This window comes from Linepithema humile, chromosome 1, assembly GCF_040581485.1.
Source record: "Linepithema humile isolate Giens D197 chromosome 1, Lhum_UNIL_v1.0, whole genome shotgun sequence".
Classification (NCBI taxonomy): Eukaryota; Metazoa; Arthropoda; class Insecta; order Hymenoptera; family Formicidae; genus Linepithema; species Linepithema humile.
The window spans coordinates 36,150,871-36,172,269 of NC_090128.1; the positions used below are offsets into that span (position 1 = coordinate 36,150,871).

General features: G+C 40.8%; 2 long non-coding RNA genes across 5 annotated transcripts in view; both read left to right on the forward strand.

Annotated features, from left to right (window-relative positions):
- The first annotated feature begins 5,933 nt into the window (after nucleotides 1-5,933).
- Nucleotides 5,934-21,399, forward strand: part of LOC105677131 (uncharacterized) — a 70,868-nt gene continuing 55,402 nt past the window's right edge. For 2 of the 4 annotated variants that reach the window (XR_010888139.1, XR_010888138.1), the window contains exon 1: nucleotides 5,937-6,488. This is a non-coding gene — a long non-coding RNA (uncharacterized lncRNA). Of the gene's footprint in view, nucleotides 6,489-21,399 lie in introns of all 4 variants that reach the window. The other 2 variants (XR_010888137.1, XR_010888136.1) reach the window with 2 other exon arrangements.
- LOC136997355 (uncharacterized) lies at nucleotides 12,928-14,781 on the forward strand. Its single transcript, XR_010888140.1, has 2 exons — nucleotides 12,928-14,115; nucleotides 14,201-14,781. It is a non-coding gene; the product is annotated as an uncharacterized lncRNA (long non-coding RNA).

Consider the following 21,399-nt stretch of genomic DNA (forward strand, 5'->3'; position numbering starts at 1 on the left):
AGCAAGAAGGAATTTTGTTTATTCGCGAGGAGGAGTCCGATCAAAAGCGTCTTTTGCCACTGATATTGTTAGAATTAAATCTGATTTTCAAGAATGCTCGAACGGCCCTAAATAGGCATTTAAAAGGCAGTGAGTACCGAAAGGTTAAATAAATTTATATTTTCAAGTTTTTAGAATTTATATCAAGTACGAAACTTTTATAATTGATCAACGCAAAAATGTCAAGCATGCAAGACTTGCGTAAGAGTATTTTTGCGCTCCTCATATAATATTTATATATCATGCTCGAGCACTCAAGTTAAATAATCTCTCGATACCCCCAAAATTTTCAATCTAGTTCGTACCGTTACCATTAATCAATTTACTTCACGGCGATCTCCGTAATACATCATGTCGCGTAGCACGACAGAAAGAGAAAGAGAGAGAAGAGAGAGAGAGAGAGAGAGAGGGAGAGAGAGAGAGAGAGAGAAAGAGCACAGGGGGATAGGAATGCCACAGATTGGGGTTGCGTTTCACTCTGTATCTTTATCTTTCTCGATGCCACCCCGCGCGCTGTCCATGTTCCAGCGGGGCTGGCAGCTCCGAGAGGGATGGTACGGCGGGGCCGCGTCGCGTAATGGGGTTACGACAGCGTTAAAAACCTCCCTTATCCTAGTATAATGTCGTCCGAGATCGCGATAAAGCTTCCGCACTCCGGCTTAAACGACTGCGAGTTAACCGGAATTTGTTTCGCCGGTATCTATTTTTCTTCCGACCGGTGTAAAGAGCCCGTTTCGGCGATAAAAATCTTCGCGTAAAAAGCGAAGGTCGCGGGATCGTCGACGAAACGGCGAAAGATGGGGACGGCGTTGTCATTGAATGTGCGCGCAAACACATTGCCGCTAATCGAAAGGATGTGCACGATAATATTGCGCCGCGAGCACTTTGTTTCTATTTTCCAACGCGACGTTAAATTACATTTCGAAGTAGACGTGAAGAATTATTTATAAAAACATCGGGGTTTTACGAGCGTACGGTATATTTTTTTGTGCACAGTTTTCATACAATTCCGTAACGTCTACATATAAATCGTGTTAACCGATGATCGATGAAGTCACAAGCGGGAATGAAAATACAGCTGCTTGGCAAGTAGCCCGCAGCTGTTATTAATTCTTTTATGATTGTTTATTCTGTTTCGGTGTAATCAATTTTAAACAATGATGCCAGTGCGCGATATATCTTTGTTCATATTTTTTATTTCCAGCCTGCTTTACCTTTCCAATGAAAGAAATCGGCATACAGATTTCGATCGGTCAATACAGACTTCATAAATGTGTGTTTAATTAATATGTAAACCGCGCTAACCAGCAGCTGATTATTAATTCAATTACAGTATAATTCAATTACATTCGTCTGTATTTTGCGGTTCGCTTTTCGAACGAGCGACACAGTTGAAATAACCCTTTAAGTTGTGTTTGCGAAACTTTTTCGAGTGAAAAAAGTCGAACATATGCCTTCCGTAACGAGATTCAAATACTTGAGTCGGATAGATTAATATACTTCCCGCAGCCGTAACGGGGAGATTACTTTGCGACTGGCAAAAATCCGCGGCGAGATCCTCGCCGCGAGGGAAGATGCCTTCCGCCCGCGACGTCTGCAAGCCGGTCGGATGCGGGCGTCGCGGTGTTCTCGCGTCGCGAATCATTCACGCCTCGCTCGAGGGGCGCGCATAAGCACGTAAGTCCATACTTGGACGCATGCTTCCGTACGAATACGAAGTCCATAATGCGTGCGGTACGAAGCCGCGGCGCGCTCTCTTCTCCGCTCTCTCTCTCTCACCCTTACCCTCTCTCTCTCTCTCTCTCTCTCTCTCTCTCTCTCTCTCTCTCTTTCTCTCGTCCCTCGCATGCGAGCGTGCGCGCGGGGGGGAGAGTAGGGGGGAGCGCGCTTGTATTCACCCCTTCTACACCCGTGGCAACATCACTGCGATGGTCCGTGGGTGCGCAGCGATCAATGCCACCGTCGGGCCCCTCTATGCTGCGCTCCCACCGTGCCCGCCGGTCGTCATGACGACCGCATCCCCTACGACCCCACCAGGACCATCGCGATGCCCTTGGTGGGGCATCTGGGTAGCCGCGAAAGGGGTGACGTTCCCGTCCCCCGCCGCCCCCCTCTATCGCCGCCGCAGGGAGGAATTCCTAGGGAGACGACCAGGGGATTTTGACCCTCCACCCCCTGCACGAGTCTCTATCTCTCTTTCTCTCTCTCTCTCTCTCTCTCTCTATCCCCTTCTCTCTCTCTCTCTCTTTCTCTCTCTCTCTTTCTCTCTCTCTCTCTCCCTCCCTCCCTCGTCATCTTTCTCTATCTGCGTGTCTCTGCGCTCGGCCACCCGCACGCATTACACGTACGTGCAGCGGAGGTCAGGTAGGTCGCTCCAGGTGACTCGGCCCTGACACCGTATTGTCGGCCACCACCGGCCGATTCGTTGATTAGATTATCGGCCGCCGATCATCGCAACCGATATCGTTGCAGCTAACATTCAGAAACTTTTCCGGCCTCTCCGACTTTGTGATTCATTGTCATTGTAATGATAAGTATCATGTTTATCATATTGGGATGGCAGCGATTATTCACGACGGGAACTATGATTTATGCGATTACATATAAGCCCTACGCTATATTCTGTTTTGGCAACACTTGGCTGCTTCTGCTAAATTTATGCATCATCAGTCCTAAAGAGAATTCAAGTGTGAGAAATTAAATGGGAAATTAATTCTCAGTTGTTCTTCTCTCTTCTAGTATATATATATATTTTTTTAAATTACACTTATAGAAATTTCATTGTTACACGTGTACGTGTAATTTACAGAGGTAATTGAAAGAGATTACAGGATGACTTTTGACCAATTTCCGACTGATTGATCGTTTATTAAATTATTGAAACCAATTTTCAGCAAGTGCCAGTAATTAAATAAATTACTTAAATTATAAAAAACAATAATTTGTTGCAGATAGATAAATAGATTAAAGCATTTATCAAGGATCAGGTGGCTCCTAGTAAATAATCGTATAGTACGCGGTTGTTGCGCTGCGCTTGATACAGTCATGTTTCCTCGGTCGCTAGTTGGATTATACGTATCTGGTGTGTCGGAATATGGATTTGCTACGCGTTGATTAATTCTCAACTGTTCAAGCCACCCTTCAAATTGAATTCGAACAATCTTCGCTCTTTCATGACGTGACGCAATATTAATAAAAAGGTATGAAATAAAAGTGCGCGCAATTGATCGTTGAGAAAAGGTTGTATATAATTATGTATTATATGAAAATCAGAATAAAATTATAAAGCTTGCAAAAATTGTTCATTAACGTTCCATCTGTTCCTTCAACGGGACAAAATATAGGAATAGAAGTTTAATAGCGCGTATATAAATGTCGTAAAAAAAAAAACTATAATCACATTCTTCAAGCTTTTAATATTGAATGAAACAATGAATCACTTCCGATGCATGTGGGTCAAAAAGCGAGACATTCTACGACCACCGTGTAGCGGAAGACGCGAAGGGGGACGAATCCGATCTGCCTCTAAATCGAGTTACGCGCGGCCTGCTGGAGATAATGATATTTATGCGCGTCAAGTGTATGATGTGTGGTCCGCCACATATGAATTACGAGTAGACCGTAGAAGAAGGAGGAGCAAAAAGCGCGCGGTAAGTTCGAACGTCTGTTCCGGGCAGTCCCGGGAGATCCGAGTCCTTTGAAAGGCACGCGCGCGCGTGCCTCTTCGTGAAAGCGCGATTTCGAAAGTTTCGCACATTTTTAATGGCGCCGCGACTGATTTACGAGCGGACGACATGTTGAGATTTACACAATATATGCCGCGCAACACGGCGTTCCACGCCGAGTCGTTTATTTTGCAGTGGCCTCTCGCAAAAATCATTCATTACGCTTAGCTCTCGAAAGGCAATTATTATAAGCGACTATATATATAACTATAACAACTTTATGTCCGTTATATAAATTACATTGCAGTTAAACGATTTATAGATTACACACAATGTCATCGCCGTATAAATACAATAAAATGTAATTTAATAATATTGTACATGAATTACGTTGACGTTTCGCGCGGAAATGAATACATCAATGATGCAATTATTTGCGCCAGCAAACGCAAACAAACGCAGTTTCGATAAAAAGACAATTCTGCGAACTTTCAATTACGGCACATTGAACACGCGCATTCGTCCTATTTGCGTGCGCACTCTTGATGTTCGCACGCTATCGGCAGCTGTACTCTAATACCTCTGCCCGGATACGCGAAGTATGCCAATTAACTGATTCACAAACGCGTTGGCCGAGCGGGACGTACGCCGGGACCGCAGGAAAAATCAACGGTGGATTAATAAATCCGGGGAATCACGTCGTTAAGCGGGATCACATTGCGAGCGGCAAAAAGTTTTTGAATAAGAAAATTTCGAAATTTATTTTAAATTTCAATATTTTCTATCCATAATAATCAATAATATCTCTAAAAATAAGAAAATTACGCCTGATATTCCGTCATCGACATTAACGGAAGCGTTTTCCGCTCGTTCAGTGGTTGCGTTGCGCTTTTGAGCGAACTCCGTCGCGTGAGAGCGCGTAAATATTTATCGTGGATAATCCGAGTATACAGGCGTCTATTACAGCCGCCCTTCGTCGTCGCTGCCCCTCAGGCGGTGGGTTGACCCCGAGGGACATTCCTGGCATGACACGTAAGGTCTCTCTCTCTTGCCACGCTGCGCTCCGCATCCGCTCCGGCTCGCCGCCGTCCGAGAGAGCGTGGAAAAGCTCCGGTTGGTGAGCCGCGCGGGATTTTGAGCCACGAAGTTTTCGCATTGTCATTTGGGACACGGCGCAAAAGGGAACGAGAAGGAAGGAGCTGAAGAGAGAAGTCGAATCGAGACTCTCGTGAGCGAGAGACGCTGGAAAGAGCGACGTTGGGGGGGGGGGGGAGGAGATCGCGAGAGCGAACGAGAGAATGAAAGAGAGAGGGAAAGGTGGAGATGGAGAAGAGATGAGAGCAGATTGGAGAAAGGGTCGCGGATGAAAGTGGAAAGAGAAAGAGCGATAAACGGAACGAACGAGAGATGTGTAACGAGGAAAGAAAGTTAGGAAGCGGAAGAAGGTGATAGTTTATTAATAATGCGGAATAACGTTTCAGAACTTTATTAACTGCGCGCGCGAGTTTGCGCGAAAATTAAATCTATCACAAGTTTATTGCTGTTGCAAACACATCTTAATAAGCTATATAGAATAGACATTTCCGCACATATAATGGAGATAAACAGGAATAAGTAGCATTTCAAATATGTAGATTGCGCGATGTGCCACATGCTTGGAGCAACGTGTTCGATACGTGAGCGTCAATAATTGATTTTGTGACACTGACGATTTCACTGATCGCTAATAGGCTGAAGCATAATAATATAATATTCTAAAATAAAGATATAATTATTAATGTTAACAGAACTGAGCAGCATTTGCTTTATTTAATTATTAACACAGAAGGCACAAGCGTCTTGTGAAGAGACGAGGGAATTTCACTTTGTAATTGCAAGCAAGCCGTAATTGTAATATTATTGCACTTGCAAGTCGAAGTTAGCGGAAAGATAAATTTATACGCTTTAACAATTATTATAACAATAAAAGTCATCTTGAAACCAACAGCTGTGGAAAAAAGGGGGGAAAACCGAAACTCGCAACAAAGTTGTGGCGAGAGAAATCTATAGGTAAAAATAGCAGGAGTGCGTACTAAATTAGTGCGAATAAAAATAATGAAAATGAGAATAGCGGCGCGGCACGAGACCAGCGCGGCCGGCAGTAGCTATGATAATGAAAGTCATCTTAACAAACGTCAGTTGCAAAAAAGGAGCAGCGATGCGAGAGAGCGGGAGAGCGAACGGGGAGAGAAAGAGAGGCAGACAACGACGACGGCGACGGAGAGCACTCGGAGAGACAGGCGGTGGGAGATAGATGGTCGACTCTCGAAGGGAAGGAGGGAAGGGGCGAGAATGCGCGGCCTCTCTCCCTCGCTCCCTCCCCCCACCCTCGCTGTCGAGGGCGAGAAAGGACGCGAGAGGGATGCTGGGTACTCGGTGGACCACCAGGATCCACATCCCCACGGCGGTGTCTTGCGTGCAGGGGTTGCAACAGCGGTGGGGGACCGTCAGGGGAACGTTAGAGGGGTGGGGGTGCTATATAAGGCCGGCGCGAGGGGGGGAGAGCTCAGTTCGTCCAACAGGAGCGTATCGGTCACGTCGTATCAGGCGCACGATCGTTGCACCCGGCGACGACGGAGCGAATCTTGCACTCGCGGGATGCACACACGCAGTTACTTCTGCTACGGCAATGGCGAACGAAAACGTTGGGAGGAACTTGGTTAGAAGACTCGGAGGTGTTTTGCCAAGCGGAGAGAGAGAGAGAGAGAGAGGACTACAACAAAGAAGCGAAAGCAGGAGTAAACTGTAAGTATCGGTACATCGTTGCCTCATAGATCGAGAGAGAGAGAGAGAGAGAGAGAGAGAGAGAGAGAGAGAGAAGGAGAGAGCGGAATGAGAATCTCTGCCGGCGGACGATGTACGTGGACGTGCTTCCGTTATTATCATCGCTAATTGTTTTCCCCGATGAACGACGGGAATATGCATATCGATCGATCGATCTAGCGGAGCCGCGCTGCTGGACCATGCGAATTAGTGTTAGCCGAGCGCGTCGTGTCCGAGAATTGTGACATTAGCCGGCGTCCAGACGACGCGGTGCCTACCGGAGTCACCCGTTTTCCGGTGTTCCTCAGTGATGGCGCGTGGTGTCGACCAGAATTTTCGTTTGACGTAGAATAAGTCGTCTCTATTCAGTCTCTCTTTCTCGCTTTTGATGACTATCTGCGTCTCCCTCTTTCACTTTTTCGTCTTATTCCTGTGTTGCGTTACTCCCACTGCTTCCTGTTTTTTGTTCCCTCTTTCTTTATGGTCATGGTTTCATATTTTATCACAAATATGACACATATTATTTTGTAAAATTTAATACTCTCAAAAGCTTGCGCAGCATGTATCAAAATTCTTGTCGCTTGCTTTGTTTCTCTACTTTTAGTCACTTTTTAAAAATTATTTTATACATTTTAAAGCATAAAATAAAAATGTACAATTATTTTATGTACCTTAACTCCATTATTTTAATAAAGTTTGCTTATATTTCGCCTAAAATGCGACGGATTTTCCTCTCGCTCGCTTTCTCTTTACCGGCGATATTCGATTGGACGCACGGCTCTCTTCGCGAGACGCCCGAGATTACTCGCAAAATTCGATTTCATTGGGAAACCGCCGCGCCGCGGGGGAGTCGCGCCGCCAGCAGCCGCCCTCCACGTTTACGTCGGTACAGATTAATTAAGCGATCGATGCTTCTGGAACACGTGAAATTTGCATTAGCCGGCGAGCGAGAGGCGCGTTTGATCCGCCACACGGGGGAAGGGGATTGAGTGGGATCGAGAGGGTCGCCGAAGGCAGGGGGAACACGCTTGCATATTTCGGACTCTCTCGTCTTCTTTCGAAACCCGCGAACAAATATTCGCGAGTAATGCTAAGAAAAATATCTCATTAGTATCAGTTTTCATCAAGTTAGAGAGAACGGGAAAAATAAAAAAGGTATTCTCTACTTTGTTACTTGAATTTTTCACGAGGCAACAATTCTCTAACTTCTTCAACTTCTTGCTGGTTGCAATTATAATTTATTAAACACCCTTTATAGCATCGATACAATTTCGACTTACTTTTATTGCACGATTTTCCATCAGACGTGACTGGCAGCTTATAAATAATTGCATTGGTCAATAATGTTGACCTCTCAGGTTGAGTTACACTCGCTATTAATAACAACACGTGTCAGAAACTGTGCTAGATTTAGTTACGATCCTAAAACAGTAAACGGATCAACGATATTCGATCAATGTCTAAAATGGAGTATCCAAATAGGAAATTCCGCGTTCGCTCGATTATCTGGCAGGTAAGATGCAAGAATAATAGTTCCAATTTTCGATTAAGACAAAAACTTTAAAAGTAGAGCTTTACAATCGATAACAACTTCAAATGCTGTTCTAAATTTCGCTTACACGCTACATAATTCAAGGTTGCTTAAAAAAATACAAATATCGACGAATTATATGTGTCAACATATTTTTTAAATTGAATAATTAAACTCTTGATGTCTCTGATGTTACGAAACATACTTAAAAAAATCAATACAATAGCAAGTCGTTCGCAAAATAAATACAGTAGATCGTGACGTGAATTGCAAATGTGTCATTTCGTATTCTTTCACCAGCGAACTCACGAAAAATGTTGCCTAGCACGAGCGTGAGATAGAATTAACAGCAGCAAGATTAACGATTATACTCTTAATCGAGTTAAATACCGTACATGTGGCGGTCTTTGTAAGAGATCCTTTATATGCATTGTACGTACATTCTCGACGGATAAACTTGAGTAAATACCATCGTGCTGCAAAACGAGTAAAATAAAATCGATTCATTGCTTTGAAAATTACGGCTCGGTGGGTATCGCATCAAAAAACGCGCGCGCGTTGTCTCCCATATATTTCGCAAATGGGTAGCGCGCGGCCCTGTTTACTTTTCACGCGCGCTCTTTGATCTAAGGTATGAAAATCTGCATATTAAAATAGAGTACGGTGCTATAACGTTATACAGCCAGACGAGATTTCATTATCGTCGCGAAATATAACGTCGAAAGCTACAAAACAGTAGCAAAGATATAGAGAGTCTTCCAGCAAAATGTATTAAGACCTGGAAAATGCCCTTTAAATGCTTTCGCAGAGAATCTCTCTCTGTCTTTCTTTTATTTTTTATTTTAACTGACATTTTTAATTTCTATAAAGTTGTTTAACATCGAATATTGAGAAATTTATAAACACATCACGCGAATAATTTTACAGAAAATTTAAAATGCACGCGAGAAACACACATTTATTTTTCGCGTGTCCATTTAAAAAGCAGAATAATCCCGCGTGTATCCGAAGCACTTCAGCGGTGACGCGATATGTCGCAACGCGATGCGCAGGCCGAAGTCGCGTTAAGTACTCGCGGCACACGTCGCACCCCGGTAAATTAATTCAGACCGGTTTGGAGCTGAAAGTTTTCTGGCCGACGCCGCGAATGCGCCGCGTAACAAATCGCATTTACATGATATTTTCCGGCGTAATTTACATGTTTGAGTCCGGCCGCGGGATTCTGCCATTCCACCGCCGCCCACTCCGTCCCTCTTATTTTTATTTACACGCTCTTTTGGCTGGCGCGCTTACAAATTTCAGGTTTGTGTTCTCGCGAGGGTGGTTCAGCGGAAGTATATCTCGTCGCGCAAGGTCACGCTGAATCCACCTTAATCCTGTTAACCTATCAACACACTCAAGGCCTTTTACGCCGCACAAAGATATCTTCGCGTTTGCAATCCCATTAAATCCCTTCATCCGGCAGCTCTCGGAATGCGCTGACTTTAATGGCGAAGAGATAATCTTCCACCGGCTAACATAATGTGTCCTTCCGCTGATTTAAGCAAACTTAGTAATCAAATACAAGTTCACGCAAGTCGGAAATACATACACACCAAGGGTGATCGAAATGTCTGACGAGCACTATGATTCTATTACTATAATCGAACTATATAATCGAAGAAGATTGCTCGTTTAGAAAGATGTTTTTGATACAATTTTTTCAGTGAACGCTATTTATAAGAAAATTAATTACTTTAATTAGGAAAAATAAATAATATAATTTCTTGTACAAGCTTCAAGAATTTAAGAGCATCTGATAAAATTATTATGTTACATAAATTTGGATAATTATTATATCTCGAGTATGTACATAATTATTACAAGCTAGTGTAAATTACGTGCAAAAATGTACGCTGTGGCTCTTAGAATTTTCGACAAATTTTTCGAGAGATAATAGCAGCTCTTCGCGGCTATGAAAGAATCGAGAGAAAATAGGACGCGGCTTTGTCTCTTGTTCTCTCTTTCTCCAAAGGCAGACAGAAAGAGTGAGAGCTTCGTCGCGTCCGTTTGCGAACACGCTTGAATCACTGTCGCGCGGCGCGTAGGGAAAAGTGGATGAAAGGTATCAGACACCGCGGCAAGTTTTCATTTCGCTGTACCATCACAATGCGATTGAATCGATGCGGGATACAAGCTGTCGTCTCTGCGCAGTGTAAATATTTAATGAACGTCACCGTTAATGAGGCTCGGCCATATTAGTATTAATTAACGCTGGGGACGCCAAGCGCTTTCATTGCGGCGCGCGAATAAAAACACTAAATTAAAATAGACAATGCAGGAGCAGGCGATGTACACCCGATCATCAACTATTTACCGCGAGCCGCGTGTTATCGCAAATATACAGGTGTAAATGTGCAGATTTGTTTATGAGTCGAATCGAGTTACATATCTATAAATTGAAATGATCCCTCGTATTAAAATATCGAGTAACATATTATATAACTTGGGTTAATAGTTTTTATATATCTATATAAATAAATCTATATATATATAAAACTATTTATGTTTTGTAAAATTTTTAACTTTTTATGAATTTTTTATGAACATTATCTTAAACGATAATGATGTATAATTATTGATCAGACTAAACTAGCCTACGATTCATTTTTTTTTGTGTGGAAAACAAATTAGTGAATAGGTTGCACATACTTTCGAAGAATCCGTGCTATCAATCTCTCTTCTTTGTCAGGTGATTTTATAGTTTCTTCGAGAAGTTCAAATGAACTTGATCGTGTCTTGTGCATTTGATCGGTGCGGTACAACAGATTCTTTGCCGGATTCCGTGAAAACTCGGCGTCGAAATGTCTGCGGTGATTTCGCGGAAATGCGCGACGTGTGAGTTCAACCGTAGTTTTTCATTTGTTGCGATATTTACGACAATGTTCCGTATAATATAAATGGATAATAATTTTCAACTAACTTATATTAATTAATGTAAATTTTTAAAAACTTCATATTTGCATTATTCTTCTTTTACTAATAATTTTGGATGACACATTTTTTTTATAAAATTAGCAGAAATTAAATTATAATTAATAATCAAAAGAAATTTTTTTATGAACATTAAATATACAATTTAGAAACTATACAATTACAATATTTTAATTTAATTTAAGTTACAATTTAAATTATTAAGTAATGTATTTTATAATAAATTCAGTTGGACGCATCGATGTGAATTGAAGCCTGTCGTACATTTTAATTTATCATATTGTAAAAGCGTAATATGGCATAAAAATACTTTGAAACATTCAACATATTTTATTTAAAACAATTCTAGTAAAATGATAAATTAAATTGAATCTCGCGTATCCAATCCGCTTACACGTTACACGTTCGTTTTTGTATCAATTTGTGTACGATACTTTAGTGCTATTAGTGCACACTAGTGCATCCGACCGAATTCGCTTAGATACATAAATTGTCCCCATTATCGTGCATTAGTGTGCATCTAGCCTACATTCAGCAGTTTTCTAGCCAGCATCGAGTAGCACAATCGATTGTCTCCTTCCATCGCAACGGGTTAATGAGTAACGAACAGTATCGGGTCGTTGCGTATTCATGTTTCATGCGAAAATTAGAGCACGCATTGTTCGAGAAGCTGTGAATGCAGAATGCACTGAAAAGAAATTGAGTACATCATCGGGAGATCATTAAGAGATCGTCGATGTTCTCGAATGGATACAACAGGAAAGAGTGAGAGAGAGAGTTCGATTAGCGCTGACACTAAACGCTTTCGTCAATTTTAAGCTGCATGCATCAAATCTTTCTTCTCAGTTGTATATACTTTCTACATTTTCTTTTTTCTTTTTTCTCTTCACAACGCAAAGCTCTAATAATTTTATTTTACATACAGAAAGTATTATATAAGTAGAAAAAAAAGAGATAGTTAAAAAAAGGCAAATATCTTGACACGCAGAGTTATTTTAACCAAATTTCGAATTTTTATTTGTATCATATTTGAATTTGGTTATTTGTAAATTTTGTTGCATATTTATATTCCATAAATCACAGATAATTGTTTAATTGCTTGCAAGTGTGTACATGACCTTACGATAGATCCGATCATTTGCATACTGTTGCGTAAGAAAGACAAAGAGAAGCACAGAGAGCAACGGAGACGTTTATACGGGCTGTTTCATAAAAATCACGTATTTTGTCCAAACAGATAAAGCTACAACACATATCATGCTTTCGTATATAAAGAATCAAAGAAATTTACGAACGACGAAAAGTGTGATCGTAATAATTATAGATTCACATTCTTGTATTTTGCACTGTATATTATATACATGCACATATTTTCCAATCAATTTAATTAATAGACTTTATTCTAATAAAAAGCGAAAAATATACGATTGCTGAAGCGTTCGATTTCGAAAATTGAAAGGTATTTCTAATCGAATTTTTCATCGCGGAAATATTTGACTTCGAATCGGGGATTTATAGACGAGGGATGGCGTGCGATTTCTGGGGCATCCTGTACACGACACCCCGTTGCTCTCGCAGACGGAGGAATAGAGAGCTGTGCCCGAGGCCATCGCTAACGACGCCATTGTCAGCGGCCTGGCCATTGTGCGAGGCGTCCTGTACGGAGCGCCGTCGACTCCTGGCCGGGATCGGCGGATGACTGGCTCGGTATATATTTCAGAGACGAATAAAACAAATCATTCGGCGGTGACGACGCGACGGGATGCGACGCGCGATCGATCCGCGCGAAAATCCGCAGGGAAAAGGCGCCCATGGCTCGCTTATGGTGAGAGCTAAGCGTCTGATTTATTACGAGCATCGCGAATGCGTCAAAGCTTTTTAATGCGCTTTCGTGTACTTTATAATTAAAGATAGCAATTTTGTATACGTTTCGAAAATATCAAACTGCGATAATTCATTGATAATATTGGTTTCTTCGGTATCGAGTTTTTATTCAAACAAAAACAATTTGTCACGAATTTCTCATAAATTATTCTCTCATATAACTTTAGACTTTCCCAATTCCAAGCTGTATTTTTATTTATTTTTTTTTTTTTTTTTTTAAGGATAAAAGTACCACGCACAAATCTGTTTAAAACTAATCGATGTTTAAAGAATCACTAAAAATTAAAAATTAAAATTAATAAAAAATCTGTAAAAACATACAGTTTAGGTTTTGCATTTTGACATTTCTCGAAGCTTTTATCGGCGGACAGCATTCAAACCCGGTTATCTGAACCAAAAAGGAGGCCCGGAGCTTCGGCAAGCTTTTCTCGTCACCTTCGAAGGTATTAAACGGGACAACAAGGCCGGGCTGTCCCGATATCCTTCCGCGCTGTCGCCCCTCGGACTTCTTCCCCTCGAGTCGTCACATTGTGCCTCGTACGATGAATTCCAGCACGCCCGTTGTGTTCGTAAAACAGCCACTTTTCCATCTGGTACTCTCTGAGCACCCTCGAGCACTCTTTGTTCGATCTCGAAGTGCTGTTCCTACCTTTCCTCTTTTCTTTTTCTCGTTCTCTCTCCATTTTCGTCTCAAACTCTGTCTGTCCGTGCCTTTCTCTTTCTCCCCTTTCTTCTGTCTTTCTCTCTTTCTTCGCGTCTCGTACTATATTCCCATTATTTTTTTCTTGTTCCATCGCCTTACTCTGGAATCGCCGGCTTCCCACGTGGCGAAGACGTTACACAGGAAGAGGCGTTCGATTGAATATCGATTACGCTCGATTTGAAACGCGCGTAATGAGGGAGGCCACTCGCGTCAGCACCGCGCGCGCGTTGCGACGTGAGTGAGGAAAAAAACAGTTAATAGTACAACGAGGAAAATGGGGAGGGCGGGGGAACGAAGGAGGATATCGAACTAACCGCAAAGAGCTTTCCGATACGACGACGGGAGTGGCAAGCGTATGGTCGAGTGGAGAAAGCAATTTGCTAGTTGTAAATCGGTTACACGGAACACTGTGCTTCCAACGGAGAGCTTCTCCTTGACAAGTTATGACAATTTCTGTTTATATCAGTCAACTCAGCAGGAAGAGAAACCCTAATCAACTGTTTGAAGGATTATCATACGTGAGACGACAAACATTGCAGTTTGATAAATACTAGAGCGAAATTGCAACAAGAAAAGTTATAACATATCGATATACTTTTTCAGCTACTGCACAAGAGGGGTTCCTTTCACGAGGGATTTATTGTAAGGATTGTATTTAAAGTAACTACGAATTTTATATATACAATAATCGTTGAAAGAAGGGAAAACTTCTTTTCGTTCAATGTGAAAAGCGTTCTATTATATAAAAGCAAGCCGATTATATTTCAATATACATAACCAATTGCATCAACCTTCGAAATCTTAGCTTGTACGTGCAATTTTTTTTTAATTCACATCTGTATATAATTTTCTTTTTCATACACATGTTTAAATAATTTATATTTTTTTAATTTTGCAATTTTAATTATAATATATTGCGATTTAACGATTACATTCTTGTCCGCAATTTGGATTTTTTTATTTTTTGTAAGTCAGCGCAATTATACAAATTCTAATATAATAAATATAATATTTTATCATATAATAATATTTTTTATGATATTTTATTTTAGTAGTTTTGATAAGTTACATATTTTCAATGCTATTAAAAATTTTTCCACTTTTAATATAGATCGGTTTAAAACTTTTCCTTTATTACTTAATAACCCACTAACCTCGAACGATAAATTGACATTATGAAATAATTAAGAGAGAGAGGGAGAGAGAGAGAGAGAGAGAGAGAGAGAGAGAGAGAGAGAGAGAAAAGGGACACGCCCATCTCTTTCATCCGGAATGCAAAATTGACGATTTATGCTCGACGAGGGCGACGGCCATCTTTCCGGCGAGTCGTCGTGATTCGACCGAGATATATCAAAGGGTTAATTGAACATAAAATCATCAGGGCGAGAACGAGCAGAGGTAGCGACGGTTTTATTCGACCGCGGAAAGAGAGAGACGAGCGTTTCGAAGCTTATTTTTCCGGATCTCTTCTCGGGTTTGAACCGAGACAAGGGAACAATTACTAGGGCCGTGTTACTCTAATCCGAAAATCCTGTTACTCGCGATCTTCTTTTACTCGCGCCCTTGACTACTTCTTCTTACTAAGACAAACTTCATCCCTGGACCGTAAGCGACATAGCCCCACCATTATAGCCGCCCGGTCAACGATTTGCTGGAATTGCACATCCCGTGCGTTTCCACCGAGATTTTGCCATTTTTGCTTCTTCCCGAAAAGCTCCCCTCAAACATTCTCGCCCAATCGTTGACGAATCATTGATAATACAGCTTAATGTGAACGACAAGTTTTCGGCGTCATATTCGCGAGAAACACAATACCGATCAGATAAAATTACTTCATGCAAACGAGAGAAAGCCCGTTAACTATTAAAGTGCTGCGATGGTCAACGTGAAAATTAAATGACCGAGTTTAATTAAAAGTTCAAGTAAACAGATTATCGCGTCCGCAATATGTTTAAACAGCTAGTAATTATTGTCGCTGTACTTTTATCGCGAATTCGTCGTATTTCGATTAAAAGTCGCCGGCTAAGCGTACACCGCAAAAGCGCATACACAAACAGCAAAATTTTGCGTATTTTATGTTAAATGGATATTATTCATTAACTCAGCAATTTCGCGTGCAATTTTATAATCTCGTGCGAAGTTATTGTATCTTTAGATGAATATCAACCGATAAGGTGTTACAATATAAGCTGTATGAACGTCATACGCGTTATGACAGGTGTTTAATTAAAACATCGAGCACTCTCGTGTGCAGGAATACGCCATTACTCATTGAATTCATTCCTCGATCCTAGCTCTCTCTTTTTCTTTTCGTGCGTTCCGCCTTTTTCCAGCTTCTCGTCTTTGCCATCCCCCCGCACGACAAACAATAGCGGGCCGAAAGGCCGACAATCGAAGCCTCTTATTTTCTCTTATTCCACTCGCCGGCATTAAATCCACGTTAGTTTGGTCAAGATGGGCGAAACGATCTATGGAACTTCGAACATTTGAAAAGGTTAATTAATCGCTGAGACTCAAACGCTTAAATCAATTGAGAAAAATATCGCAAAATTTCTGAACTGGTAATATTTCAATATTTTTATATAAGAAACAAACAGTCTACGTAAACTTATTTTTCAAACGTCGATCAAAATTTGTAATTATTAATATTGATTTTTATATGAGCAAAAATTAACAATATAAGTAGGTTACTGAATTTTGCATATTTAATATTTTATGCAAAACATTAACTTGCATTTTAGAAAATTTATGTTGCGGTCTGCTCGTTTTAACCAATTTTGACAATGACAGTTTCATTTGTTAAACTATTCAAACGTATTTCATATCTCCATCTATCATTCCTTGAGACAGCATCATCTGCACAGATGGATAAAAAAGCTTAACTCTCTTTAAAAAAAGAATTTTTCAATTTACTGGTTTGATGTGCAGTTATAAATTGAAACATAATGATGATATTTCGCGTTTTTCATTCCATTTTTTTTCAATATTGTTCTTTCTTTCGCAAAAAAAATGTAGAAGAAATCACACTTGTCACATTTTTATTTCAAAACTCCACATTGGCAAAACTGAGAAGAATCTTTCCATTGCACTTTAACAATTGTTATAAAAATTTAATTTAATTTCACAAAACTAAATTTTCTCGCAGACAGACATGAGAAATATATATTTAATCTTGACGTCTATATCTCAACAGAATTTCAGTTTTTAGTAGCCCTGAAATTTATTATTAAAAAAGTTTAGAATAAAAAAGTTTATAACAAAAAAGTTTTTAGAAGAAAGATATCAATCATATTCTTCTTAAGAAAGATTGATTCCGAGTTTATCAATGACTGATCACTCTACATATGCAAACAATGTAACAATGTAACGTACACACTCTACAAGAGATCTCTCCATCTCTCGATGTATATTCTCGACCATTCGAACGTCTTTTTCAAGCCCTTTAAAAGGGTCGGGCAAAAATGGCGCGCAACATTGGCTATTTTATAAACGCAGGCACGTACGCATCGTCGATTACCGCGAATAACGCTGCTCTCGTCCAAGATCTTTCCTTAACGGCCACCGGCTATTGTACCTGATCCAGCGAACGTGTTTGGAACACGTCGGTGAAATCCCCGAGGTGCCCCGTCTGCTGCTGCAAGTGCGGTCGCGTTAGCCAACGCAACAGGATAACTTCCATACTTCCACTTCTTCAAGTACTTCTTCTTCGCTCTCCGTCCTTTTTCTCATTGTATTGCGTCGACGACTTCTGGCACTTCGCGGTGTTCGTAAAACAGCCATTTTTCTACAGTCGACACTCTCCGAGGATTTCCGGGGTTTTTTCGCATCCGCTACCGACCCCGTTGTCTTACGTTGCCCTCGTTTTCTGTTTTCCATGTTTTTCTTTCTTTTTCCACTGCTTGAACATAAACTTCGGAAGATTCGCGTCCGTTTTGCATTCAACAAAAGTGAAAATACTACTATTACTTTATTGAGAAGAGAAATGAAAAGAAAAGCGATAGTCATATTAACTCGATATCATTTTTGCACTCTAATTTTCAAGTAAAATAAAATATAGGAATTCTAAGACTTAGAAAAGAATACAATAAAAAATAATTTTCTTTATAAAAAAAAAAACATATGTTACAGGCTTCTTGTACTAATAATTAACATTTCTTACTTTAATAATGTTTAAAATATTAAATATTATTATTATTACTGTAACGCACTTTCTAGAGAATTATTTGTGTTAAATATAATAAACATATTTCTGAAATTAGGTCGTTACTTTGAACGCGAAAAATAGAGAGCTTAGATATCGCAGCGCCATTGCTCACGTTCGTCGCGCATTCAAGATACACAATGCACAATGGATAACACACGAACACGCGGACCCGGAAACGCGACGCGAGAAGAAAGTAAGGAGGAAGGGAATAAGGCGCTGCCCGATGTAAAAAGAGCACAACGATTACCGATTCTCGTCTTTATTTATTTATTTTTTTCTTTTTTACGCACGCAGCGAGAGAAAGGGGAGGGGAGAGAAAGGGGAAAAAGGCGACGTGAAAAGCGCGTGATAGAAAGCAAAAAGAGCGACGAAAAGGAAAGGAAGGGACGGCTATATGATAGGTGGGGAGACGCGCGAAAAGCGAGACGGGTACGGAGGCCTCGGTTTTCCGTGGGTGCTGGAAAAATATTTGCATATACCCCGACCTCTCTCTCCCTCCCCCCCCCTTCCCCCTATATCGGCCGCGCGATTCTTCGATATCGGCTCCGGCGTCTCCATATTCCGAAGTTTCGCCAGCCGAAGCGACTTTCACAGCCTCCGCTTTTTCCTGTATTCACCCCCCTATCCCTTTCCTTTCTCCCCCCCCCCACGTCCTTTATCTTTGCGCTGGTTTCCTGATCCTTCTCTCTCTTTCTCTCTCTCTCTTTCTCTCTCTCTTTCATCCCTTTCCTTCTCTTACGCGACAATCTTCCTTTTATCTCGCTCTTTCTCTCTCACTTTCCCTCTTTCTTTTCTGCCCGTTGGCGCAATGTGCATCAGAAAATATGAATCCTTCGCCGCATTGTCTACGACAGCGTTTCTCGAACTTTCTGCCATTGTGCGCGAATGACGAGGGGACAAAGAGAGAAATTAAGAGCCGTCCTCAATAAGTGCGAGATAAAGCGTCGCTGGCGATGGCCGTAATTTGCATTGATGCGCCGTGACTGCGTTCGCGCGCAAATAATTATCGCGTTCGTCGTCTTTTCCCGCTTCTCCCGTTCTGGGGCGAGGGGAAAAAAATCCGTAATTTGCGCTGCGCATTCTGTATTTTAAAGGCATTTCACGTAGAACACGTAGAACGCGGAGCAAAGTTATAACGGGATGTATTTATGTATACGCGAATAAATGTGATGTCACAACGTGCAAATTTCTCACTGGCTGCCTCTCTGATTTGTTCAACGCAAAAATGGCGATCTCGACGCCGCAAGAAATCAAATTACCACGTTATTATTCGGGACGATGCAATCAATGACCGGTTTGTTTGCCGATACTTTGAAACAGTGTGGCTGCAAGCAGATGGTGACGAGGATCGATCGTTGCTGTGCCATGCTGCAGCTCCGAAAAAGGCGAATGGCCAATGGTCAAACGAACGGCGTTGTTTGGCAGACACGGTGATACCGTTCCGCGTGGGGGAAGGCGCGGTTGGTTGTTACAATTTTTAATTGGAAATTTTTAGAGACAGAGTATTTCTAATTAAACACCATGAAAAATAGGAGGAAAAAAAAACAAGTTTTGCAAAATTACACTCCGCAAATATTCACATCTATCGTCTTCGAATATTTTTTTGTCGGTAATACAAACGAAACGATAAAAATATAATATAGTAAGACATTCGACAAGGAATACTTGGTATCTTCACATTTATTTCACCCTTCCTTTCCTTGAATGTTTGCAAAATGTTCGCAAATTATTTTACATTTCGATCTTATTTCTCTCACTTTTCGCAGGGTGACTTTGTCACCCTTGAAAAATAGATAACGAAATTTCGTGTGACATTTTCGCGTCGTGCTGTATCATTTCGCCAAATGATGGTCAGGATCAATGTGGGAAAGAAGATAATAGCAGCGTCATATTACACGTATTATGCGAATGATGAACGATGACTCTCTGTACTTAGCGTCCCGTTGCATCACATCACGTCGCTTTAAACTATGTCACGTGTTACATGCTCCGTCATTCATGATGATGTATGAAGAAGGGTCCTGGTTTCTTGAAGGCTTGCCTTTCCAGGCTTTACGATATTAGTAGAGAAACCGTGCGAGAACGATAACCGTTCCATTCGCGACATCCCGCTTCTTCCCATAACTTGTGGCATTGTCTTTATCTTGCAGTATTAAGTCAAAATAATTCTGTCGATATCTCGGAAGTCCAGCCAATGTGATTTTATCAGGCACATTCGCGTGAAGGATATTTGATCGCTTTTCTAAGTTTTTAAATTACATCCGTTATTTCAATTTCAGTTAGTGTGATATATTTTCAGTACGATATATTTTATCTCGGAATGAAATCTTATTCAATAAAATTTATTATATTATTTTAGAGAATCTTATTTTATATCAAAAATGTGGTTTGGAACTTGATACAAGTCTAGATATTCAATGTGAAAATTGGAGTGCGAAAGAAACGGATAAAATTTTTGTTAGAAGAATAGATTCCAAATAATATTACATATATAAATAGAATTTACGAAATTTATTCATTATATATATGTCCTGCGTCATCCCAAAATTGTTAAACGACGATATTCCCTTCGTATCTCGCACATACGGCCGGCGGTTCGGCTTTATCTCCTCAGAGACAGGCATGCTTCTCGTTTGCGAAAACGTCCCGTCACGCTCTTATCAATACGGCGAACCAACACGATACGATCGATCAGTCGCAGTCGGCGGCACGCTGACGTCTCTTTCAGAGTTTCAGAGTAGACCGGATCGTTTCCATGATCGGGCTCCGAAGGAGGGCACGTGCGGCTAATTAAAGCGCGGCACCGAGTTAATAAGCGGCAAGTCGATGCTGTAATTAACGATCATTACCATCGGAATATCTCTTCCAAAGAGGATCACTGCGGTGCAGCATCTCTCGCCATGGCGAATTTTAATTAATTCGATCGGCCGCGGCAGATTCCTCGGGAGATCCCGCGACCGCGCTTAACACTTTACCCGCGAATTATCGATTCATCCCTCCTCCCCGCGCCTCTTTTTTGTTAATTAGACGAAGCGGATTTTTCGGTGAATTAATTACACCGAAATTGAAAATCTGTCGTCTTCACGCCACTTCGCGTAACTTCATAATGAGATGACATTAACTGATCAATAATTTGTAAAAAATTAAGCTCCGTACAATGAGGTCATGTCATTCCAGACATTATATTCAAGATTTTATATGAAATATTATCTCTCAAAATTGCAAAATTATGAGGAACAAAATTCAATAAAATATATAAAGACTCCGATGATTAAATATCAAATTAAAATATAAAGGAAAATAATAATCAAATTATTTCAATTATCGACTTGTCTTATTGTATATTTTTGGCTCTTCCATCTGTTTCACTGGTTTGGCGGGCTTTATTATTACTTGACCTATTGTACAATACATATTTCATTATTGCAAAATGTTTTACTTCGTTTACTATATTACCGCTTTTATGCCGCCTAGCTAATAATCCGTTAATATTGTACGTTGTAAAATTGTGTGCGTTTATGTATTTTGAAAGAATTGCGTTTAAATATTATTGACAGCGAACAAGGCTTGATGACAGGTTGAAACGTTTGTTTATTTC